The following is a 25,676-nucleotide window of genomic DNA, read 5'->3' on the forward strand; positions in this document are numbered from 1 at the left end:
GCCGCGGGACACGCCCCCTCTCCTCATTGGCTTCCGTTCCCCCACCCACCCAGAGCCACGCGGCGTTTATTGGACAGACTACCCGTCAATCAAGAGGCCGCCCCGCCTCTTTTCCGCACCCCCACTGAGGGGGCGGTCCGAAGGCGGACTCTAGCTGCGATTGGATAGCGGCGTGCGCAACCCCAACCTTTCATTGGGCGCCGCAGCCGTCCGTAACTCGTTTCAAAAAGAACCACGCCCTACACGCCAAAAAAAAAAAAAAGGCCCGTGCAGGAGGCGGGGCCAGGCAGCAAGTTTGTCCAAATCTGCCTAGCAACCGGGGTGGGCGGGAAAGGCGTCCCGAGGAGGTGACGGTTGGTGGCGCGCGCGCCACCCCCGGGAGTCCCGCGCTCGCCGGTGGCGCGCGGGGCGGCACGGGGAGGGGAGGGGACGGGAGGGGGGGAGCCCGGCGCGAGGCGGGTCTCCCTGCGCGCGCAGCCCCCTCCTCCCTCCCTCCCTCCCTCCTCCTGTCAGTGGCCACCTGAGGGAGCCGCCTCCCCTCCCCCCACGGCCCCAGTCCGGCCCGGGCCCCGCTGAGGAGGAGGAGGCGGCTCTGAGGGGGCTGAGGAGAGTGAGTGACATCCCCACCCCTACAGCCCCGGGGCGGGGGGACCGGGGAAGGGGGGGGCGACACACCCCGAGGGGGCGAGGGTGAGGGGGCAGCGGGGCTGAGGGGAAGGGGGCGAGTGAGGAGGCGAGGAACGAGGTCGGGGCGGGGGGGGGGGGGGAGACGGGGAGGCTGAGTGGAAGAGGGCGGCCCGGGGGTCGCTGCGCGGGTTGGGGGGGGGGGGCGAAGCGCTGAGGTGGCTGCGAGGGGCCGCCCCCCGGGACACGGCTGTGGGGGGGCCCGGGCGGCGGGGCCCGGGCGGCGGGGGAGGGGAAGGCCCGGAGGGCCGCTGGGGAATTGGCCTGAGGAAGAGCGGGCCTGGGAGGGGCGCTCACAGAGCGGGGGGAGGGAAAGGGGCTGGGGAAGTGCCCGCGGAGGGTGGGCACGGCGAGGGGGTGCCAGGGAGGAGCCAGGAGTGCATCCTGGGAGTTGCCCGATAGGCACAGCTACCAGAGCATGTCAGCAAAGCCAGATTATTAGTCCCCGAGACTTGGGAAGGCGGGGGGAGGGGAAGTGGGGGAGGGGAGGGAACTACCGATGCTAAAGATGGGGCATCCGGGAAAAAAAATAAACAAAAAAAACCCACAAAACTTGGGGCTCCCGGGGCCGGGCTGGGTGGAGGCGGCTGCGAAGGGGACAGGCCGGGTGCTGCTGGGGACACTGGGCAGCTTGTCTGGGAACGGAGGTACCAGGACTCCGGAGAGAAGCCTGAGTTGGTGCTTCAGGGGGGGAAACGACGCCCAGTGCAAGAGAAAAGTGGCACTAGAGCAACGGACAAAGTTGTGTCACGGGGCTGTCCTGGTGTCCCCGGGAAGGCAGGGGAACGGGCAGGGCGAGGGGAGCCGCGCAGCGGCAACAAAACGTACTCATTGCGTGCTGGAGAGGGCCAGAGGGGTTAAATTCGTGACAGGACTTAAGATGGAGGTGTTGCGTGGGGCCAGTGCCAAAGAGGAGTCCTTGTACCCCTGTGTCTAGATGTGTGGAGGTTCTGTGCGCAAAGCTTTGAGATCCAGGCTCGTTCTCACAAATTTTAAACCACCGCTGTTGCGTTTGCCTCGGTCGCTTTCTTCTCCTGGTAGCGTTTTATCTCTGTACTACTTTGGGGGGGGATTTAGTTTGTACGCAAGACAAGCTCTATTCAAAATAAAGTTATATCCTGTCTGTGGTCTGCCACCTTCTCCTCGCCCCCAGCTACCTGCCATGGTTCACAGAACGTGTCTACAGGGCTTCTGAAGAGTCTAATTCATGATTAATTTTCTATCTCCCACTTTTTTTTTCCCCCCATCTTTATGCTAAGTGTGGTGAAAAGCTAGAGAGACTCTTAAGGGAGCATGCGTATGAGCTGCATACGCTGGGGCAGTTGCTATAGGTAAGAGAATATTGTCAGTTTAAGTATTTAGAAGTTTACAGAAGAACTTTACAAATTTTGAGTCTTCACAGCATTTTAGCAGAAAATTCCAAACACGAGAAAAAGTAAAAGGGAAAGGAAAAAGCTTTTCTTTTTGCGTTAACTTGAGAAGGACCTTTAGCTATAACTCCCAAACAACTTAGGAAGTGGCGGTACAAATATTTATTTGAACTAGCTGAATACAAAACACTATTAAATGCGAAGAAAACTGTGTGAAATACCTCAGTATTTTTCATGACTGTACCAAGTTTTAAGAAAGAAAACACGTATTTTTAGCGGGCAGTCTTCTTCTAAGCTGTAAATTGAGCTTTTCTTCTAATCTCAGCCTTGATGGTACAGATGACTTCTTTTTTTTCAGCCTTTCTCAGGGGTTTAATGACACGTCCTGCATGCACCTGAGTACCCAGGTTGTTCAGACAGTGAAGCAGGTGATGTTCCCACAACCACAGCTGCAGTGGTGCCCGTGTGCGGTGCTCCCCAAATCCAGGGGGTTATGTGCAGCAAGCGCGGTGCTGCAGGCTGCTCCGCGTCTCCCACTCGGCCTCATTTGAAACATCTTAATTTCCTGTTACCCTGAGCCATTTCAAAGGGTCTTGCAGGAAGAAACTTGTCTATGAGCAACGAGTTGGGGACTACAAAAAAAAGAAATAGTTTAAAAAAGTACACATGCTATCTTTGCTTTTTAAAGCTACATAAAGAATGTGAGTGAGCTTTCATGCAAAGTTAATTTTCCAGTTTCCCTCCTGAGTGCTTCGAGGATTGTACATAAGAGGCAGAACTGCTGTCTCGTATCTCGATGGAGTTCAGCTGTCTGGGCCAAAGGGGATCAACTGCTTCCCACCCCGACACCTTCACCTGGAATTTAGGGAGACCCTTGGGTCTCTGGAGGACCTGGCATGTGTGTCATCACAGTCTCCCAAAGGTGGGAAGGGAATTTAAAAGTGGAGCCTTATTCAAAGGGTCACAGCCGTGTTTTTAGCAGCACTCTCAAGGGAACAGGAGAGACAACCCTAAAATGTCTCCCAGTGGTAGGATCCATTCTGGGAACAACCCGGGTGTTGGTGACAAGCTGAAATACTGGAATGGCACCTGCATTTTTGGTTGCCTGGCATAGTAAACCAGTGGCCTTATGCTCACAGCGCTACCAAAGGCATTTGCAGGATTCTTCCATCTTTCCATTGTTTTTGCAGCCCATGGCAGCTTTTTCTTTGCCATCTTCTAATCCCCCCCATACTAATAGTCTCTTAAAAGTTCTTTAAGTCGATGCAACTGAACTCACTTGCCCAGCTGGTCAGATGTGGAAGTTCCAAGGAGGCTGGAGAAAATGAGAGGGGGATATTTGGTATTTGTCGGTATTTGGTGACAACACCTGGGCTTTGGATCCAAAGGACCCCGATCAAACAGCTGGGGAACAGACAGACATGGCATTGAGCCTGCCAGTAGGAAATCAAGGAGGGTTTTTTTTTCCTACCTATTAGATTTCACCATTTTTTTCAATGTACATGCATATAAGTAACAAAACATTATCTTTTAATTTACAGATCAGTACCTCCAAAGAGCATCTGAGCCCAAATCCAGCTGCCTTGGTTCCTATGTGCAGACTAGTTAAACTATCCTTCAACAATTGATTTATATAACTGAAATAGCTGGGGAAGTGAGAAATTTCCTTCCTCTTAGGATACAATGCCAAGGATGTCAAATCTCCAGAGAGCCCGATGATAAGAATTGGGCTGTCCTTTTTTTTGCAGTTATTAACGAAGTATCTGATTGTTCGTGAGGGCACCAAGAGAATCAGGAAACAGTTTACCAAAGCCTGTGTTCTTCTCTTCTTCCTCAGCTGGTTCTTGTTCCCATCGAACAGCCTCTATTTCCTAACAGAAAGACCAGGGCAAACTCCACATGTAATTTGTGAAGTACTATTACATATAAGATTATTTAGGAAGAAAAAGCCCCTTATCTTCCAATACAAGCTCTATGTTACTTCTGTGAAGGTGGTCTCAGCAATTAATGCAAATGAGTGCGCTGAGATTTATAGCTTAGGACTTCTGTAAACTCTGAGCAAGAAGTGGTAGTTGCTTTATGAATTACTTTTCCCTTGAAATCTGCCTGAAAAAAATAAGACCAGTAATGACCGATCCCATCAATCCTAAATTTAGAAATGAATCTAATTTATACTCCTTGCTTTTCAGCAGAAAAGCAGGTTATGGAACTGACCTAGTACAGCTTTTCAAAATGCAGCCTACTCCGAATAACAGTCTGTCTAGTCAACTTGATTTAGATCAGTAAAACCCTGCTGTGCTTCCTCAGACCTTCAGCTTTGTAACGTAACTTCATGGTAAAGCTCTGTTGGCATCTCACAAAGCCCTTGAAAATTACAGGTAACAAAGGACTTGGAGTGTTCATCTCTTAAAAGTAACGTGAGCTGTAGCGAACTGAGATCATGTTGAACCGCCAAACTTTGATTCACCTCCGAAAGTTTAAAAGAAGGTTGGTTGAGAGGTGCAGGTGACTTGCTTGGGCTTGACATGATAAAAATGTGACTAGATGCGATTGCAATGAAGGACATGGTTTTGTAGCAGGATGGCGCGGTTGTCTTGGGATGCAAGTTTCAGTGCGGTGCTGAGCCCTGGGTGGACGCTTGGGAATCCAGGGACGACTGGGCCCTCCCTCTCACAGCCGAGGAAAATGCTCCATTTCGCTGAATGGACAGAACTCTGCATGTGTTTTGCTCAAAGTTCCTCCTTTTTGCTCTTTATCTACCTTTTCTTGACGTCACTTTTAAAACAAGATTGTGCTAAGTTCTTTTCATCTCTGTTGCAAGACTTCTATGTTGGATTTCAGCGACCGTGATTTCGGTCCTGGAGATGATGGGTGTGCTGAGGTTAATCGCAGTCTGAAATTTAACCTTGCACGGTGAGCACCTCGCTCGGTGCCTTTGTCTGTAGCAAGCCAGTAGTCCCAGTTTTGGGGCTAGGAAGGGATTTACTTTCAGTTAAAAAACACGCAAACAAAAAAGACTGCAGCTAATTCAGCTAAAGGATGATTTTACACAGCAGCAGCCCCAGTGGCCGTGCACAGTGTGGGTTTTAGCAGCAGGGAGAGCACCACTCGTTTGCCTGGCTGCACATTTAAAGAAATCTAAAGTAAGAGTAACCTGACAATGTTTTGGAGGATCCTGTATCTATTTTCCTCAAAACTTTAGCACTGGAAAAAGAAGGTGAGAACTCATACAGAATCTGTTCTATTAACTCTTTATTTCTCAGTGACCCCGTCATTCAGGATCTTTAGCCAGTTCTTGTCTGTCAGACCACAGAGAACTGTGGATGCCGTGGCGCCCACACAGATACCCAATTGTGCGAGCACTAATCTCTGTTAGGAATCTCGTCTGATGCTGGATTGAGAGAATAAACTACTGGGAACTGCTCAAATACATCTGGAATTTAGGTGGAGTTCTTCGGGCTGCAACTCCAAAGCCGTTTACCTTGTAAAAGGCTTCCCCTGCACGCTCGGAAACCCTGAGTTTGCAGAGTCTGAACTGTAAAAAAATCCTCCCTGAATCAGGCTTTTCTGTGTCCAGTTTGGCAGCTGGTAAACACTGACTGGGAGGTTTGTTCAAATCTGATTAATAAGGACGTGTTATTAACAATGACAGCCTGGAGTCAGTAACAACCACCTCCTGCAATTTCCAACGCACTTTGGTGGATGAACACAAATCCTACTCGAAAATATTTTCGAACCCTTTCAGTTTTAAATTTGATAACCTGAAAATTCCCAGCTCAGCAGGAGGGGAGCACGAACCCACCCACCGATTCGCCCTTCCCGCTTCTCACAGGGCTGTTTGTGGCAGTTAAAACTTGCAGAAAATCGAATTATCCAGGTCTGTAGAGTTTTCTGCAACTAGTAAATTCTTTTAATCAGGGTCAAGTCCTGATGAGCCACGTGACAGCGATCAGTAAACAAGCTGAGGTGCTTGTTTAGAGCCGTTCCCTCAAGTAATGGCTCCGTGGCTCTGACTCACTGTTTGCCAGCAAAACATTTGTGTCCAAAGCTGCAGATCACAGGACGAACCGATCTGAGACGGCCTGTGGTGGACCAGTTTTCCCGAGGCTGAGATGTTCTTTGGCAGATCTTGCAATAAAAGCAACACTCAGTGAACTTTGTTCTCCCCCACTTCTGAGCAAAATCGATAGTCCATAAAGCACTTGTTGAATTGAAGCAAATCTCCTAATATATCCTCTTCCAACCATAAAAGTGCCTATTAGAGTCAGGGTCGGATAACATCCCATCTTGGGATGGCAGTATTTCCATCTGCTGCTGCTTTCCCCATTTCCTCCACAACTTACTGATCTTTAATTTCCAGCTCCAGAAAGATTAATTTCCCTTTCTATTTAGGGTCACACTTAGACCACGGAATTTTGATTGTTGCCCATCTCGCCTCCACCTTTGCTGCAGAAAACGTTTTGCGCTTGAGCGTTAACTCCCCGTGGGTGGGAAACAGGCAGACGGACCCGGCGGTGCAGGTTATAGTGACCCTGAAGCGTCTGCGATTCTTCTTGTCCAAGAGCACCCGTTTGTCTCCTCGAGCGACTCCAGAGTCGCGTTCTCCGCCTTTCCCAAGCCGCGTATCGGCTCCCGAGCGTCAGAACTCGTTTGGCCTGTTCGCTGTGCCAATATTAGCGTGTTCCCCCACGTCTCGCATCTGCCAGTGGTTGCGGGACGATGACCAAGTGCAACAGATCTGGCTTGAGCTTCGCTTCTTGTTTGACCTACATTCTGATGGGCACTGAGGAAAGGTGTAACCTCACTTTTCCTTCTTCCTTTAGGGACACTTGTGAATTTTGCCTGAATTGTTTGGGGTTTTTTTCTGACATCCCAATACCAAATTCTGCTGTTGTTGCAGTAAAATGAGCTTCCCCGTGTGCGCTGTCTTGGGTGGTATGAAGAGTCTAGACAGCGTAGTGTTAAAATATCCAGGAAGGATGAAGTATTTGATCCATATTATCTGTAGACTTTGCATTTGGAATGTGGGAAATACCTTCGGAAGAAAATTTTAATAGTTGCACTTTATGGCTCCAGCAAAATTTTGCTTCTGCGATGAGATGTTCGGCTTTAAAGTAGAATCGGTTTTGGTTGTCAGAACGAGTATTTGTGTGGTTTTCTGGGGTTTCACTGCATTTTTAGATGAAAATCACACGCAAGTAAGTGTTGGAGGCAGTTTGCTGGGTTAGATCTCTGTCATACACCTTTATAAAAACGCAGAAGTCTGGAAGGGCCGCCCGGGGACCCGTCCCCGCGGGGCCGCTCGGGCGTCATTAGCGCCATGCAGCTGCGCCTCCTCAGAGCCGGGTCACCCCGGTGACACACCCGGGACACGGTGACACCGCCCGCCCAGCTCAGCGTTCCTGCGCCGCTTCCCGGGCTCTGCTCCTTTAATCCGGGGGAGAAACGGGGGGACACCGGCGTCGCTCGGCCCTGCGCCGTCTGATGCGTAACGCGGGATGGATTTGCACGAGTCGAGCTGTTTGCTTCACAGAAATAGCTTCTCTGATTTTGAACTATTGGATTTTCATTTAAATGTAGTCTTTGATTTAGATTAAAATCCAATAATGTTAATAATGCTGCCTTTTTTAATAAAGGTAATGCATAGCACCCAAGTATTTAGTTAGAGGGTACAAAGTCCCAAAAAGGAGGATATTCAGGTTCACTTGGCTGTGAAGATTTTAGGTGCTGTTTTAAATGGGAGAGGAGACTGCTTTAATAATGTTTTAGCAATACGCTCCTACTGGCAAATACTCTCTACCTGGCAAAGATGTTTATAGATTGAAAACAAGGATAAGATACCATTTATTAATTACCGTTTCAGATGCCTGGTCTGCTTTGTTTGGACCTAAGTAGCGTCAGCTTTATTTTTTTCTGAAGCCAAGTTTAATGTACCTCCAGAATTCCTCCTCAGATCCCGACTCTTTCAAAGTCTGACAGATACAGGTAGATTAATTCAGTTGGCTTTTTTTCCTTGTTTGGTTGCAGTTTTATAGAATTTTCCTTCTGAAAGCAGCTTAGGACCAGTTTCACTTCACTTTAACCATGTTTCAAACAAGTTACTTCACCGTACATACGTATTTCTAGGAATACCCAAGCCTGTGGTATCGGTGTTTTCTTGCTGATAGAGCCACTAACTCGCCACATTTGATTGTCATCAAAATAACATCAGCTTGTGTCTCTATTAAGCAATTACGACAGTGATGGACTGTCCAGGTGACTGAATTATTAACAGTCCCTCTCAATGCAACACCTGTACTGTCCCCTCGTCGCTAAAATCTCAGCTTTGGCCCCAAAGAGAAGGCAGTCTTTATTAAAAAAGAAAAATTAGTAATCAGTAGCTGGTCTTAAACCACACTTACTCGGAAATATTTACCAGATAATCACTTGCTTCAATGTTTTAAGCAAGCTGATGGAAGCAGGAGGAAAGCAGGCATTCTCTTTAGGCTCTGGTAGTGTTTCTGTGCATGATGTTGGAAGGATGTAGATGGGTGGTTTGGTTTCTGGGCTCGCAATGATCGGGGCTGGCACAGCTGAGGCTGCTTTCTGCTCCTTGCTGACCCACCGTGGGCTGTCGGCAGCCGTGGGACCGGCTCACGGGTGGAAGAAAATCGGGATTTCTAGTGTCGGGTGTTTCTAGTTTCTCTCCTGAGCCTGCGGAGCTCAGATCGTCTCTCTCGGACTTTGATCTTAAGACCGATTTCGGAGACGAGCTGAGCCCGTCCCTCCCCGCCGGTAGCGAGGCCTCCGAGCATCGGTAGCACCGCCCGGAACACGCCATCTGCCCCGAGCTCGGTGCCAGGGCGGCCGCGGGGGCAGCGCCGCCGCTCCCCCTTTTTTCCTTCAGCAGGAAGGAAAAACACAAACGGCCCCCGCGAACAATCCGTGTCCCCGGCGCTCCCGCCGCCGGCCCTGCCCGCGCCGCAGCCCCCTCCGGGAACAATACCCGGGGCGCGGAGGCCGCGCCGGGGCCGCCCCCGCTCCCGCCGCCGCCGCTTCCACGTGGCCCCCGGGCGGCGCGGCGGGACCCGCGGCGGCGCCCCCAGCCCCGCGCCGCAGCCAATCCCCGCGCCGCCTGCCACGTGCCGCGACCCCCCTCCGGCCAATGGCGCCCCGGGTCACAGACCTGCTCCCACCATTGCCCGGAAGCGGCGCGGGGCGGTGCGGCCGCCGCCGTCCCCGCTGTCCCCGCCGCACCACACAGGGGCCGCCCTGTGTTTCGGGGAGCGCCGCCGCGCATGCTCCGCCGAGTGACGCCGCGACTCCATGTGTGAGAAGCGCATTATTTGGCAAGGGGGAACCGCGGCGGAGAGGAATAGCCGGGGGGATCCCTGGCGGCGGGGGGAAAAAAGGGGGCGGCGAGGCGCTGGGAGCCCCCGAAGCGGCACCGGCGGGGAAGCGCCGCGGCTGTGTGAGTTCCTAGATTAAAAGTTCTCGTTGGGTTTATTGTCTTGGGGGAGGGAGGGAGAGGCGGCCGTAAGAGTTATTTGTGAGCGGCAGCAACCGGGGATGCGTGTGTGCGCTCCCGGGGAAGTTCCGGGAGAGCCCGGCCGTGCGGGGGCCGCGGGCAGCCCCCGGGAGCCGGGGAAAAGTGCAAAGTCCTGCTGTCCGGCTGCCGGGCGGACTGATTGATTAACGCCTGCCGGGGAGGGAGTTCGTGCCGCTGCCTGCGGCGGGGAGGAGAGGGGCAGCGGGGCTCCCGGGGTGCATCCTCGCCGCTAAACGAAAAGTTTGGCGGGCGCGGGGCGACCCCCGAACCCCGGGGCCGAGAGCCCGGGCTCGCTGCCGGCTTTTGTTCGGTGCTGGGACGGCAGCCTGCGAGGCGTTTGTTTCGGAAAGTTGTTACGGGCTTTCCGCCGTGCCTGCTTCCTCTTCCTCCGCCGCCGCCACCCGGGCCGGCGCGGGGCTGGGAGCGCCCCCGGCCCCCGCTGCCCCCCGCGCACGGCGGCACGACCGGCCCCGCGGGGCCCCGCGGCGGGGGGGCGAGCGGCCGCCCCGGGCACCCCCGCCCCGGGCCCGGGCAGCCCCCGCCGTGGCACCGGCCCGGCTGGCGGCCAGGCTGCGGCCCGTGTCACAATAAGAGTCCCCGCCCGTCCGCCCTTCCTGCGGCTCAAGGTGCACCGGGGCTGCGCCCCCCTGCCACGCAGCCGCTGCCGTGTCGGTAACCGGGTTATCGGCCGGGCCGGCGGGTGAAGGTCTAGCCCCTGTGTCTCCATTACTGCACGTTCCGAGCGCCCGCGGGAGGGGTCGGGCGGGATGCGGCCCCGCTCGGGATGCGGCCCCGCTCGGGATGGTCCCTGGGAAGCGGCGCTGCCCCGGTGAGCGGGCGGCCGGAGCTCCCAGGGGTCCGGGAATCGGTGCTCGCCGGGGCTCGGGGACTGGGAACTGCCTGGCATCGCTTACTGCTGTGGAACGGCAAACCTGGGGAAGCCCAGGAGTTGGGATTCACCTACTTACTTCTCTAGAGCATCTGCTTCCTTTATTTTACACTCACTATGTATCTTAGGCTTTACTTCTACTTGTCTTTTTCTCTCTGGCTGCCTAAAGCTGTTCCATTTTTGTACTTTGTGCAGTAAAACCCCTTTTCCCCAGGACAGAGGCTCCTAAGCTGAGGGATACAACACTAATTTCTAGGCATGGCCCTAAACCTCGTTTCCAGCTTCTTTTTGCAGGTGTTTGACTTTCACGTTTCTCCCTTGCCTGCCTGCAAATGCAGCTGGAAGCAGAGGTAGCGGAGCTGCTGGTAGAGACGGTTACACAGGAAGTGAAACGAAGAGGGGCCTTGGGGAATAAGAGACATGCCAGTAGGCTGGAAGCTGCCATACATCAGCAGGAGAAGGGAGCAGAACCCGGCTTTCTTCCAGACAAACTATTGACCGGCGTCTCGAGTGGAAGGAGACGGGTAGGAAGAAGCAGGAGCATAAGAGACGTGTCGGTGGTGGCGGGGGACCGGAGGCAGAAGAAAGTCAGAAAGGAAGGGGGATGCGTAGCACGTGGAAGGCTTTTTGTGTCAGAACCCCGCGGGGCTCTCCTGGGTGTTGCGTCGCTGCGCACGTGATCGGTCGGTCTCACCAAATCTCGGGATGGAACCTGCCGGGATGTAGCGGTGATACTGCGCTGATGCCTGCTGGCGTTTGGGCTGTGGGGAGGCCGGTAGCCCCCCCCGGGCACTGTAACTGGGGACAGCGCTCGGTGTGGAGGGGCGTCACCCCCGAGTGCCACCTCACAGCCACCCGAGATCGTGACGTGTACGGGACAGCGTATTCCTGTACATCACGCTCCATTACCGCTGGCGTAGCCTTTGGTGCGTCTGGATTGTCAAGCTCTGGACAAAAAAAGGGGTGTGATATCCTGGAGGCAGCGAGGCTCTGCGGTGAGGTATCTCAGATAGGATCACAGAATACGCTGGTTTCGGGGCTGGGAACTATTGAGTTTGTTTTTTCTCCCTCTGACTGTCTGGTTTTGAAAATGGGGAGGGTTCTGCAGCTTGGCATGTGACGCTGAGGCTGTGAAAACTCACCCCTTCGTGTGCTGTCTGTGCATAAGCAACAGGTTGATGCTCTCCTAACTTGGAAAAAGAGTGGATTTATTACCAGTTAACGTGATCTGGGTGAACTCAGTGTGAATGTGAAAAGGACCACGTTCTGTGCTTGAGGTGACAACCACCTTGCTGAGTTTCACTGGGTTGTATCTCTGGTCGCTCGGTATCAGCAGCGGGGCAGGATAGAGGCAGCCGAACACATTGCTCCTTCCTCAGAGGTGGAAACGCAGAGGAGTAGCTAAACCATCCCTACCAGCATTACATAGTCATGAGGTTACATCAGTGGGTGATGATGCAACACCGCTGGTGGATGATGCAGTGGCACTATGCTAATACTGTAACTTAATATAGCTGCGTTACGACTTTTTTGTAGTAATTACAGGCCGGTAGTCATATGTAGAGCTGTTTAAAATCATGTGTTCCAATTTGGACAGCTCTGCTGTGTTGTGTGGTGGTTGTGAGGCTGTGCAAGGTGAGGTGAAGGGTTTCATCGCTTTTTTGGCCGGACAGCAGCACGTGTCTGTAGGTGCAACATTTGGCCCCCATAGGGACCTCTGTGTGCAGCCTCGGGGTTGAACTGGAATTATCCCTTTGCTGTAAAGGACCTGTAATTGTGGGAGGAACTCTGGGCTTACTGTCTTATGGTCTTACACTTCTATTTCTGGGTGTGCTCTTTGTTAGCCCTACACATCCGTATGGGCTATAAGCATCCTTACTTTCTCACCGCATCACTTCTGCTATGCTACTTTTTAGGGGCAGAAGAGGGAAAGAGGCTTAGGGTAGAACTAAGGGAAGCCAGCTTCTGACATCTTTTGGATAATGCTGGAAGTATTCTTAAAACTACGTCTAAAATCCGTTCAGATGCGATGAGGCCACACTTGAGACCATCTGACATTTTCGGTGGTACCTCTGTTGTAAAGTCCCCGGCCAGTCGCCAACTAACCGAAAGTTCTGACGTGTGGCACAAGAAGCTGGAAGGGCAGAACCAAGAAGGTGCCGCCGCGGTTGGCGGAGCTCGGGTTTTCTGCTTGGACGGGGCACTCGATGTCACACTTCTGGGTGGAAAACGCTGCTTTGCTGGCTGCGTTTAGACTGTTTTCATTGAGCGTGTTTTGAACCGCAAACTTCTCAATGCATTTTTTCCCTCTTTATGTGTCTTCTGAGGTATAAAGTTGTACGCCCTGTGCAGTTTGTGTGTGAGACACGTACCTGCGCAGGTACAGGCTTCTATCCCGGCTGTAGGTACCGTAGGTCATAGCAAAAAAGCTCGGAAAAAACATGCAACGTGTGCATTCCCCTTTTGAATTAAAATACAAAAAACCAAAGGCAAACCTAACTGTGATGTGAAGGTTTTTAATTCCTCCTCTTAGAATGACCAACATTACAGCCCCGTTCCAGGCACTTCTCGACTTCCAATCTGTATCTTTTTCAATAATAGTCTAAGTAACGTAGAACTGTGTGGTTTGGGTTTTTTTTTTTTTTCCCCTCCAAATGTTTCTGGAGACTGTGGTATCTGAAAATATGGTGGACTTATTTTTAGACTTGGGGAAGTAACGTTTGCCTTTGTGTGATGCTCTTGGTGGCGGAGGTATCACAGCACAGCCTGTGCACCAGCATGTGCGGTGTCATTAGCGTGTTGTGTTGATTGGGGGGAAAACGGGTTTGTGAGCACTCTTTCCTCTTCTGGAATTAGACAAGATGCATGTTCAGGGAAGAACATGCCACTGATGGACTAGAAAACCCCAGTCTCAGTTGTATTCTTCTTTGAAAGTCTATTCTTGATAGTTTTTCATCAGGCTGTCCCATGCTGCTTGTTTTAGATTGCGCCCTTAAAACTTACAAGCCAGAGTTTGGCACTTTATATATAGACATTGTGCTTATTTATGCATTCATATTATGATTGATTGGTGTCAAGACTTGCTGGGGAGCTTTATTTTAGACTTTTCCAGGCCCCTTCCCCCTGGCCGTGTCTGCATTTCCGTGCCATCCCTTTACCTGGGGCAGCGGGGCGTTGACCCTCGCTCAGTCAGCGGACCCCGCTCTGTTCCTTATGCAGCACCTGGCATTTCGGAGGTTATTCATTTCTTTGGGATATTTTCTATCTGCTTAGCAGCCGCTCGGGTCGCCCTGTGTGCATCACTGAGCTCCACTGTCAGGTGAATCATACGCCCATTTTCAGGTGGGGAAGAGGAGAGCGAATTGCCTGAAGCAAGCGGTACAGGACAGGGACAGAACAAAGGTTCAGGTTTATTAATACGCAGTTTCCTATGTTGGCTTTTTGCTGCTCAGCACTTTGTCTCTTCCTTCCCCCCACACTTAGCAGCGTTTCCACCTTTCCTCGCCTTTAATTGTGCTCTTTGGTATTTGACTGTGGTGTGTCAGGTCTCGGGACTCTCCAGTGGGCACCAGTAAAGCGCTGGTGTTCACCTGCGGCCGTTTGTGTGTGTGACCTGTTGGGCATCACCTGGGGAGACTGTGGCCACCCCGGGCAGGGAGGAATCCTCCGGTGGAGCTTCCCTACCTCCTAATTACAGAGCACCTCTTCGTTAGCGCTGGGGCTGTTTAACCCACTGTCCGCTATGCTGCTCTTGCTGTGCTGGAAAGCAGCGTTGTGCCTGGCTTCACAAGCACAGCTCGTTCCCTTTGAGCAAAGAGGGCGTTTGGAGGAAAAATAAAGATCTGATTAGGCCATCTAGGCTGTACGGGACAAAATCAAAGTTTAGCAAGAAAGTTTTGGGCACTTTTGATGTGTTGGCTCTTAAGAAAACAAGGTTTGAGTGTGTTGCTGCGGCAGCTGGAGCGCAGGACGGGGCTGGTGGGTCCGGTGCGACATCATAGGCAGGTCCCCAGTGTTTGTCCCTGTTACTGCATCTTGAAAGTCCATCCGGCTGATGTCCTGTGTGCTGTGCTAGACCTTTCTCACTTCTGTTTCCTTCTCTTCACTAAAGTAGGAGTTTCATACTGCCTGGGGTGAGTGACTTAAAGCTCTCCATGCCTTGGCCATCCCATGTGCAAAGTGGATATAAGCGTGTGTTACAAATGAAGCGTGCAAAACGTGGATTATAACGACAGTTCCTTTTATTTTAATCTTCACCTTCTTTAGCTTTTATCTTTTGAAATTATCTAAGCCTCCTGTCATCTTATTTTTCCAATGAGAATTGCCGGTAGGATTTAAGAGGAGGAGAGGGGGAAGACGGAGCCGTCAGGTTTCCCTCGCAATCTGCAAGGCCAGTTTGCCGTGTTAGGAAATGCAAACATTCGAAAGGTCTGGAGAGTAAAATTTAACAACCGGCCACAGACGCCGAAGGCCACACAAATACGGGAAGGAGCGTCACGTGCAGACCCTGCGCCCCAACACGGGGAGTTCGCCCCGACTCTGGTGTTTGTTCATCAGGACGTGGTGTCTGTGTAGGTGATGTGCACAAGTCGGGTGAGTTCTCAGCCTCTGCAGAGTTTCTTTCCATACATCCCATTTAGAAGTTTTCTGCAGCTCTATCGGGTGCTGCTCGTGTTAAGCAGAATATATTGAGTGGTCTGTGTCGTGGTTCAGGTGTCAAGGAGCTGTTTAACACGCACGTCTCTGAGTTTATCTCCATCTGTTCTGTTTGTATTCATTCTTATTAAATACTGGTTTTTACCCTTTTTTCTTTACACTCTGAGTTAAGCATTTCAGCCTCTTCATTCTCCCACTTTGCTTTTCCTTCTCTCTTCCCTCTCCTTTTGATTTTTTCCTCCAAAAGAGAACAACAAACAGAAGACAACCGGGATTTTGCAAGAGCAAAGGGAGTTTTCCTGCCTGTTTTCGGGTGCCCCTCCAGGTGAGGCGCTTTGGCTGCGACCTCGGCAAGTGGGGTGTCCTAGGTGATCTGGCGTGAAGTTGCGGCGCTGCCGGAAAGGACAGGAGTTGGTCCCCGATTCCTTTGGCAATTACGAGGTGACTAATCGCTCGAACGCGGTTTCCCTGCTAATTTGCGGTGCCCTGTAGTGAACTCCGCTGCGGCACGAAAGGGATGAGCCCGTGAGCGCTTCGTCTGCTGCTTTTGGCGTCTCATGCGTCACCGATTTGGGCTTATTCCTGTATAAACACGAGTGAAACTACATTAAAAGTGTGGCCCAGGAGTCCCCCACGCTTCCAGTCACCACAGCAATATCTGCTTTTTGTTGCCCTGGCGTGAATGGGAGCCAGAGGGATGGGAACAAGAGAAATAAAGCCCATAAAAGAGCTCTCACGTAAGGCAGATGAGCCCTGACATGAGGTAAACGCCATTCTCCCCCGCACTAAAGTACCTTCAGCTGAGTATAAATGGGTATAATTACTAATTCTTTAACAGTAAATGTTACTCAAAGTTCAGACAAAAGTGAGTAACAACAACTTCTAAGAGTGTCCAATGGCACCTCAAAAGAGTGGTGGTATTTTCCATCGTATTTGATGGAGATGCGATGATGGGTGTGTAAGAGGGAGCTGATCGCAAGGCAGCCTTTTCTTTCTTCTTTCCCATCTCTGTTAAATATCCAAAATTAGCAGGAGCTTATGGTGGGGTCTTGGCATTAAAGTGCCAGGTTGCTGGAGCTGAAGGAATAAAGGCTTATTATGTAGCTTCTCAATGGGAAAAGAAAATGAAGCACTGATTGAGTTTTCAGGTAGTCTTGACATAGATTTTGATGTGACCAGTCTTGTTGACTTTGGGGTACAAATACCCGATTTCACTACCTATAAGACTATAGGAGTTGCCATTCAAGAAAGCCTTGATTTTCTCTTCTTTTCTTTAATTCGGTAGAACGCTTGCTGGGTAACGTGTTTCTTGTTTCTGATTTGATGCCTCAAACAGTGAAGACTCCCGGGTACTCAGTCGAGTTGGAGAAGGGAATCGTTGGGTGTCCCGTGGATGCCGGGTTGAGCGGCGCCCGTTCGCGGTGCCCGGTGCGTGTTCGAAGCGGCCGCGCCATCACGAGCTCCCAAATGCCTGCGAGAATTAGCGGCGGTAAACCGCAGGCATTCAGGTTTAATAGGATCTCGGAAAATCCCGTCTCCGGCGGAATTAGGTACTCGCGTGTCCCCAAACACGCTGAACCACCCGTGGGGACCCGGGCGCAGTATCAATGTAAAGTGTTCTGGTTTGGTGAAATGATGCTGTTGAGGAGGGGCTTCCAGCTTTGCTTTCTGCTGGTTTGCGTGGTTGTTTTTAAGGTTGGAGTCTTGGAAAAGAAGTGCCTGATTATTCTGGGAGCGGAGAGACTATAGTTTTCAAACACCACTTATGGGAAAGCCAAGAAAGCAGCAATATCCATTGGTAACGCAACACAAGGTAGTGAGCAACACTGTCTTTGGGGATGCTCTGGTATGTGGCGCCTATGTAAAGTATTCTGTGGCTGGAAAAGCTCTAGAACTCTTGCGTTCTGAAGAGCGTAAACTCTTTTTGGCTTGATATTTTTGATAAATAGTGTGGTTGTGGCCGTGCCCTTCTCTGCTGGGCAGGAGAACCAAGCACCTCAAGCTCCTCACCCGCCGCCTTTGTTCTGTTAGTTTGTGTAGAAACTATTTCAGCGTCTCCTACTTTTTCTCCTCCCTTCAGCAAACGTATCCGGAGAGGGACGTGTTCGTTCCTTTTGTTGCACCAAAAACTGCTTTTAAACCTGAAGGTGATGGTTTAACGAGCAGCCAGGACTTTGAAGCGGCTTGGGGAACAAAAGCGCATGAATCCTCTCAATTAAGACCTGATAGGTAACTTATTTCTGTGAGGTGCCCGAGAATTATGATGATGAAGACTACAGGAGTAATTAAATAAGCCTCATTTTAATATTGCTCATGTTATTGACCCCTTAGGACGTTCAGATACGCAAACTCAATAAGATGATCTCCTCTGCAAAATGTCGCTTGGCGTAATTGTGACACTGGTTGTTTTCCACCCAAAACGCCCTCGTGTTTCTGTGGGAGTTGGATGTTGTTTTACACGAAGCCACTGAAATAACCACATTTCATCTTGCTCATCTTCGGTATCTCTTCACTTTCTGCTCGTTCTGGGTCCAGGGACCATTCCAGGTTTGCTCAGAATTAAAATCCCTTCTTGATCCCATGGGTGACAACGACAACATCTGTTTCCTTGTCCGATTGCGGGGCCGGGGGTGAAACACCAGCCCCACAGCCGGCCTTATTTTTAATACTGATTTCAGGTGGGGGCTGCATTCTGCATCCAGATGGAGTTTAGTGTGCCTGGGCTTCGGGATTAATTAATGATGGTGACTGTTCTCGGCTTCCCCGTCAATAGGTGTGGCCGCTGGGTCCCTGCCAAGCTGCCATTTCGTTCCCTTATTTGGCTTTCTGAACAGTGTCATTCCCCGCACACACCCCCTCGGGTCGCTTTGTAAATAATATGGTCGGGGAAGCCAAAATTGCTGCTCCAAAATTATCAGCTTATGGGTTATTAACGTACTCCTACAACTGAGATGAGGGACGTGTCGGTACTGGAGGATGGTATCTTGAGCTCCCCCAAAAAAAGGATAATTAAAAAGGTTGCTAATGTGTTTTCCATCGCTGATGCTGAAGCCAGGGAGGCACCAATCAAGTATTGTATTGTAGTTGATATCAGGTTGCCCAGTTAAAGCCACTTGGTGAGCACAGCAAAGCCTCAAATCTGCGATTCCAGAGCACAAACACACCTGAATCCATGAAAGTACAACAGATTTTTCCACCAGAGCTAGAAATAATGATTTGCCACCCACTTTTTTCTTTTTAGTTGTACATGCCGCTCATTTTAGCCTGTGTCCTAAGGAGGGAAGAGCCAGAGCTTTCCATTCTTCTTCCTTGGGGTTGTTGAGCGCTCGGTGAAAGGGACGATAAATTCACCCCTCTCAGCCTGTTTAATACTCTGCCAAACAGCTCTGCAAGTGCATTTCATAACGCTGCCTCTTTGCATGGAAGAGACACCCCCATCCTCTGCCAGAACTACATCCCACAGCTGGGAACGGCACAGGGGAACTCCAGCTCTTGAAAAACACATCTATACACCGATCCGGCACCGGTGGGTGATTAGACGGCACCTTGATTAAATCCGGTCGATTGGGACGGCCCGGTGCGGATGGAGGGTGACAGGGCGGCGTGTTGCTCCCATTGCTGGTCTGGATGACAAATATTTCGGTGATGTGAGCCCTTTTTGCTCACCCAATGAACCCAGTAGATCTTGGCCCTGGGTGAGGACCAACATCATTGGCCATAAATACAGAGTAACTGAAAAAGAAGAGTTCAAACTGTGCTATGTATAAAGCAAAGAACCCCCAGACCAAAGCTCTTCAGGCTGGTTTTAGCTCTTGGTGGTGTTCTCTCCTTTTGCTCCACAGCAGATACTATGGTTCCTCTTCTCCAAATGGGCCCCGTGGTGCTCGCGTCGGGTGGTTTTTGTTGTTCTGCAAGTCGACCTCTTGCAAATACTTTGACTTAATGAGTCAGGTCTCACTTATAGTAATTACAAAGATTAACTTGGATGCATGTGAAACAGACGGATAAAAGTGTTCGGACCTGACTCCAGCGCAGCCTCGTAAATCGGTGGTTTCATCCCTTCTCTGACTTAACTCCTGTTTCACACTTTAATTGTGAAATTAATGGCAACAGTACTACTTTCTCTCTGTTTCACTCACGGATTTCCCTAATTCCTTAACGTGCCCCTTTGTTCCTTTGAGTGAGAACATGAAATTGCTCAGATGCTTCTGCACAAGGGGATACAGCTCTGAAAACCAACCTAAAACTGCTCTACCCAAAGCCTGGCTCTGGGCTTCACTTCATCTAGAAATAGCAGCTTCTCTTGCTCATTTTGTAACATATTGCTCTGAACTTTTATGAAGCTGAAGTGTCTTGGGATGGTTTCCTGTGGACTTCTTGAGGAATAAGAGGTTTTTTGCAGAGATCTGGGTACCTGCTGCCCTTCAGCCCGCACTTTGAAGACACAAATTGCATTAGGAGTTGATTATTTGGTTCTGAACTGCGTTATTGGAACCTCTTTGTCTTTGCATCCTCCAGGTATCCGCGTTTGACTGAATTCTGCGTAATCTCGGTAAAACGCAGGTAGATTGTGAAGCTTGTTCGGGGAGGGAGGAAGGAGCTCACTAATAGAATTAACCACTGAGATATTCCAGACTAAGAACAAGAGAAGTCAAAACGCGTTTGTGCTTTGGTCTCAAAACAGTAAGTTTTGATTGCAAGAGATTAGATTATACCGGTGTTGTCCCAAAAGGATTTTCTGAGGAAAATTTACTCCGAGATTTCCCGTTTCCCTGCGTGTTGGTGTGGGCGAGCGGCAGGGATCGAGTAAAGAAGTAAAGCCGGGTTTCTACTCCAAGGCCTGCGAGCGCTTCTGTGTGATTTACCAGCAGTTGGTATCCACCAGAGCACAAGCGCTGGGAAATAAGGCTTCTCCAAAGGATGCGCTGGGTGACGTGTGGAGGGAACAGCGGGCGGTTTCTCCATCTCTGGTTTGTGCCGCCGTCTCAAGCGCTGCCCTCGCCGGCTGCGCCATCCCGGCTACTCACCGGCTCAACTACAGGGTTACTACAGCCCCGCGAATGCCGGCATCGATCGGGAGGGTGTAATTACAAATGGTATTGATGGTATCGAGAGGAGTCGGGGGGGTTATCTCTGGCGCAGGGATTCAGGAGCAAGCCGGGGAGACTCTTAATTTGTCACCGGTTTTATTTGCAATCTGACTTGTGCACAATAAACGGGTATTAATGAGCATCTGAAAGGAGCTTTTTTCCTCCCGACAAGGTGGCATTTCACTGCAAAGAGGCTGAAAGTGAAGAGCGGGGTGTTGAGCTTTCACCTGCAGCTTTGGGCACACAGGAGGTACAAAGCAACACTTGAATATTTGGAGAAACACCAACAAATGGCAGGTACAGGGTGGATCGGCACGTTCACCAAAGCCAGAGCGGGGCTGTTCCACCCCTGACGGTTGCTTGTGCTGAATCACAACGTGACCATTATTTCTATCCGACGGCTCTTCCTTGAGTTCTCTTGAAACACATGGCAGGGAGGAATCTGCATTTTCGAAGCGTACAAAAATGCTTTCAACTGGTATTTCCATGCTTTAAAAAACCCAGATTGGATACTCGCGAGTTCTTCTAGGCCAGCAAAGTCTTTGAAGACTTTACGCTTGTATTGAAAAATATTTATGGAAGTAAAGCCTGAGCACATGAGACAGAAGCCAGCCCCTTGTCTGTCAATATTTGCACTGAAATGCGACTCCATTTCTCTGCTGACCAGCTTGCTCAGCCTTCCAAAAAATCCAGCAGTTTTGTTATCTGGGCTGCGGGAGGAGGTTTGTACAGCGGTCCCGCTCAGCTCTGCTACCTGTGCCATAGGTACCGCTTTAATCTGCTTAGAATCCATAGCTTGTCTTACACTGAAGATGTTTCTAAAACCCTGTTTCATGGGTGGAATCTCCCTTGAATTTTACTGGATCATCATTTTTCTAGATAGTGTTGATGGGATTCAGTCATGTTGCTAAAACTTCTGATCTACAGCTGTCATTGTTTCATAGAGAAAAACCCTCCCCAAGTGCCCAAGTGGGCTCTGAGCAAACAGACCCATTTCTGCTCTGGCGAGTTGGCAGGAGATGCTGCTCGGGTTTGGGTTTAAGTTGTTGAACGTTTCACGTGTTACAGTTTTTAAAAGTTGCTGTATCGGAGTGAGAGCCACAATTCTTTTTAAACAAGAACCTTTGAAAGAACAGCGGAGCCATGGGACGCTAAAGATGTCGTTTTCTCGGATGGTGGAGGAGCTGCTGCCCAACAGGTGTCCCCAATGTCCCCAGTGTCCCCACACCGAGCACATGGACCCGCGGGTCCCCATCCAGCCCTGCGATCGCTTCCTCTGCAGTGACTTTTTCCGCTGGAAACGCTGTCAAAACTTAGAGCTGTTGCTCTTAGAGCTGCTGCTCGGGCAGAGCTTCATTTCCAAGCATTAACCGTTTAGTCGCCCGCTTCCTGTGAGGTTCCCTGAGCACACGCTTTCCAAATCGATCCTTCACAATATTTTTACAGGCGTTTTAGCCTTTTCTCCTTAGCAGCGTGTGCTGCGGGTGCCAACTTCTCGTCTCGGAGATGCGGGAGGAGGCTGAGCCGTGGACGGAGCCGATCCAGAGCAGCACCGCGGGTTTCGGTGGGGACGTCCACGTGCCGAGCGCGGGTCGGCGCGTCCTGCGGCGCTGAAGCGGTTAAACCGCTCTTCTGGTGTCCTCGCAAGATGAAAACTATTTTAGTCCCATGACACGGGCACTATGGGAGTTTAATGCTACGGTTCGTTAAAAATGGAGGCTGGCCGGAGCCTCGGAAATACGATTCGGTAGCCGAGCTCCTCCAGGACGCGGGAGACGCTGCCGCCAAGGTGCCGCCGAGCCCGTTCGCGGGACCGTTTTCCTCTGTGTCGGGAGGACTTTCGCAGAGCACCGGCTCCCCAGCATAGAGCCGATGCCGGAGGATCCTCCGCTCCCGCTGCGACCTTTGCAATTATCTCGACCAGGCAGAATAATTCCTTTTATAATATAATTTTAATTCTCTTTCCCCCCAGCATTACAACTCGTGGCTTCCCACTCGCTGCGATACTGTTGCGACTCCCGGTGTACCCCGGTAGCGCTTGGCACGGCCCGGTACGCGGTGTGTACGTTGTTTTTTGTTGACTTGTGCGATGAAGGAATGTTTGTTCGTCTCCCAGCCCGATGCACGAGGAGCAGCGGGGAAGTGCTGCTGTATCCATCAGGTTTTATAGCTCTGTTGAAGGCCCTGGAGTAACTATCGCAATGGTTTTCAATGAGCTTCTAATTAGAAAAGCATTGGACTAATAGGATGAGCTATAATTAGCCAGACCTGCCCTCTAGATAACTAATCAGGGACCAGAATACAGTTGTGTATCCATTCATTAAGTTTCTATATCTGCACTTTTGTAGCAGGTTGTTTAACATATTGGAAACTTTTTGCATGCTTAAAATGGTAAAATAAGAGATGTGCTGGGCTCAGTCTCCCAGCTTTTGGGACAAGGTGACCCGTGAGGTCGCCGGAGTTTGGTCGCGGGGACGGTTTGATTTGAGTGATGGGACTGGGCGAGCTCTGGTCCTGCCTTTTGGGCAGAAAACCAGAAATAACTGCAACTTTTGGAGGAGGGAAATGACTCAGTTCTCGGTGGCTTCGCAGAAATGAGAGGCCGAGCTTCCAAGGAGTCGTCTTGGCAGCCGCTCTGCAGCAATTACGGAGCTGCAGCTCCAGCGCGGGGCCGACCCCGCGTGGGGTCAGCGGCCCCGCTGCCCAAATCGCGCCTGTCCACCCATCCCGGGCTTTGTTTGGGGAAAAGCAGCTGCCGTGGGGGCGTTCGGCCAGCTCGCAACTGCCCGTCCAGCACCACGGCAAAGCAGATGGCTGCTCTGAGTGAGCGGCCGCGGGCTTCTTCCCTTGGTGCTGTCACGGGCTGGGAAGGTTTGGATGTCGTACGCTGTACATACAGGCTCGTGGAAGGATTTGTCATACACTGTACGTACAGGCTCGTGGAAGGATTTGTCGTACGCTGTACGTACAGGCTCGTGGAAGGATTTGTCATACACTGTACGTACAGGCTCGTGGAAGGATTTGTCGTACGCTGTACGTACAGGCTCGTGGAAGGACTTTTGTAAAGTGTTGGCCAGCAAAACGTTTCCTGAAGCAAGAAGCTGATGAACACATGAGCGTGTTCTTTCAGAATTATCTTTACGTGCTCTCCCACAGGAGAAAAACTCACTCGAAGAAGTTGCTTCCCCTTCTTTTCTCTGCTTCATGTGCAACTTCAAGCAGCTTCTGCGGGGAACGGCAATGTGGTCTGGAGTGTCCCAGACAATTTGGGAAAGAGCGAGCGAGTTTCTTCCTGCAGATGCGTGTTAGGAGGTTTTCTGTGTGCGCGCTTGTGCTGCTTTTGTCCAAGAAGTCGATGGGGAGGTGGCGTGGGGACCGCTCTGAGTGCCCGGAGCGATCCTGCGGTACCGGCCCTTAGGATAAGCACAGGGCTTGTCAGTCTCTTCCTCCTCGAGGAAAAACCATCAGTTAGAAATGAGTATATTCGTCCCAGTGGGTGTTTGGGTCAAACCAGAAGCAGCTGGTTTCCTCCTAAACTGTTGATGTAACAGACTAAAGAGCTACAGAGTAAGCAAAGCAGTAACTTTAAAATGGTTTTGTGTGTGTTCTGGGTGTGTAACCAGCGTCTCTCTGCCCCCAGGATTCTCGCTGCTGCCGCTTTCAGCCGCTCGGCCGGGTCGGGATCCCACCTGGAACCCATGAACGTCGCTGACAGGTAGGAGTTGTCAATGAAACGGAGAATGAGCCTCTAAAACAGCACAGACACCCCCTCTTCCCCCTGTTCGCTACTGAAAATGGGGAGGTGGGCTGGGAGGGTGGAATTGTCGCCTGGTCCAGGAGGACAAGGAAGAGCTGTAGAGGAGCTCCGAGGTTAAACTCAGATCAGGATCCAGCTCCTGGGCCTTAACCAACAGTCACCTTTCACTTGGCGCTTAATCCACACTCCAAAGTAGGTAAATCTCCCTTGTTTACTGAGGGACAAAGGAGTTTCGCTTCCTTTTTAACCGGGCGCTCACAACAGCTGCACAATATTGTCGGTCTCGAATGAGAGAAGCAAAAGCAAGCGCACGGAAATTCCTCCCTTGAGACTTTCTGTATATTTTGATCATTTGTGCAAACCCCCCGAACAAAACTGGTGAATGGGAGGGAGGTTCCTGCAGATACTCGTAGCCCTGGCCGCGCTGGTGCTCCCTCGCTCAGCTGTGCTGTGTGCGGTGCCGCTCCCCTCTCCCGCTATACTGTCAAATGAAGCATTTCATAAATAGCAATTCAAGGATTTATCTTTTTTTCCTCCAAAACCCGTATTGCCAAGGTTCTGGTGATCAATGTGAAGCATTTCTAGTCTTTGCATTTCTTCCTGTCTCAGTTTTCGTGGTGTAGGCATCGATGTCTCTGCTTATAGATGTGCTCATTTGATTCAGAGTGAGCTTCAGCACTAACACTGTGCAGGCCAGGAGCATCGCTGATTTTATTTGGCTATTTATTACATAAGGTCCCAAATCCTGTGAAGTGGTGCCGTCTTTCACGAGACCAAAAGGGTAAATGAAATTACAGAACCGCCTTTGTTAATGGCACCTGTCAGAGGTGTCACCGTAGTCAGGAACATTCCTTAATTCACTCTCTTGTTTTGTGGTGATAACTCACTGAACACCCAAAAATCACTGCTCTGTGTGGTTGTAGAGCAGAGTGTGTCAATACGGTCTGATTTTGCCAGTTCAACACATCCAAATGCTGCATGTTGAACCGTAATGGAAACCAGTGTTTCGCTGCTCCTCTGCACCGAGGATCTCCGTGATTTTTCGGTAATACAAAGCCCAGACACAGCCATTACCAGACTTCCTGCCCAGGAGTTTCTAGACAAAAATAGATCTATAAAACTTGGGGGAGAATTCAGGTCAAGCAAGTCCTTGGTGTGGTGGCTGTAAGTGTAGAAACAACTCCTTAAACCCAAAGCAGCGGACCTTAGAATGAATGTAAAGTTCTCTTTTACAGAATTAGAATATTGATTGGTTGTTTAGATCTTTCTTGTCACACCAGTTCCCTCTATATTGTACTGTGGATGCGTTCAATACGTTGCTTTGGTGTGCACGTGAATCCAGAGCACAGCACGTCTTGGCGAGGAGTGACGGGCTGCGTGCACAGAACATGCAGGAGAAAACCTGTATTATAATGTGCACATCACGTGGTGCCGGAAAATCCGATGGTGGTTGTGAGCGAGTGTTTAAAGATGCCAGTTTTGCTGTTCTTGCGTTAAAGTAAATGATCCCTCCTCTAATAAGAAGCACAGGTTAAATGGGGAGGGGGCTGGGAAAAGGGGAAAAAATGGTGCCATTACTTCATATTTAAATCTGTTCCCATCAAATAAATAGTCCGTTAAGTGGAAGGTTTTTATTTTTGAGTCAAAATAGACACAGGTTTTAAGGCTGAGTTGATACCCGTGAGGATCGATGTGCCTGGAG

General features: G+C 50.7%; 1 protein-coding gene and 1 long non-coding RNA gene across 5 annotated transcripts in view; one reads left to right on the top strand and one right to left on the bottom strand.

Annotated features, from left to right (window-relative positions):
• Positions 1-531: 531 nt before the first annotated feature.
• GATAD2A (GATA zinc finger domain containing 2A) overlaps positions 532-25,676 on the top strand; it is a 46,402-nt gene continuing 21,257 nt past the window's right edge. For 2 of the 4 annotated variants that reach the window (XM_082071958.1, XM_082071961.1), the window contains exons 1-2: positions 9,370-9,504; positions 23,858-23,932. The gene's annotated coding sequence lies outside the window, so the exon portion shown is untranslated. Of the gene's footprint in view, positions 611-9,369; positions 9,505-10,873; positions 10,996-23,857; positions 23,933-25,676 lie in introns of those variants that run through there. The other 2 variants (XM_082071959.1, XM_082071960.1) reach the window with 2 other exon arrangements.
• Positions 2,200-9,316, bottom strand: LOC309449674. Its single transcript, XR_014185983.1, has 2 exons — positions 9,220-9,316; positions 2,200-2,686 (listed from the first exon to the last, which is right to left on the bottom strand). It is a non-coding gene; the product is annotated as an uncharacterized lncRNA (long non-coding RNA).

The sequence above is a fragment of the Streptopelia decaocto genome (genome assembly GCF_964273445.1).
Source record: "Streptopelia decaocto genome assembly, chromosome: 24".
Classification (NCBI taxonomy): Eukaryota; Metazoa; Chordata; class Aves; order Columbiformes; family Columbidae; genus Streptopelia; species Streptopelia decaocto.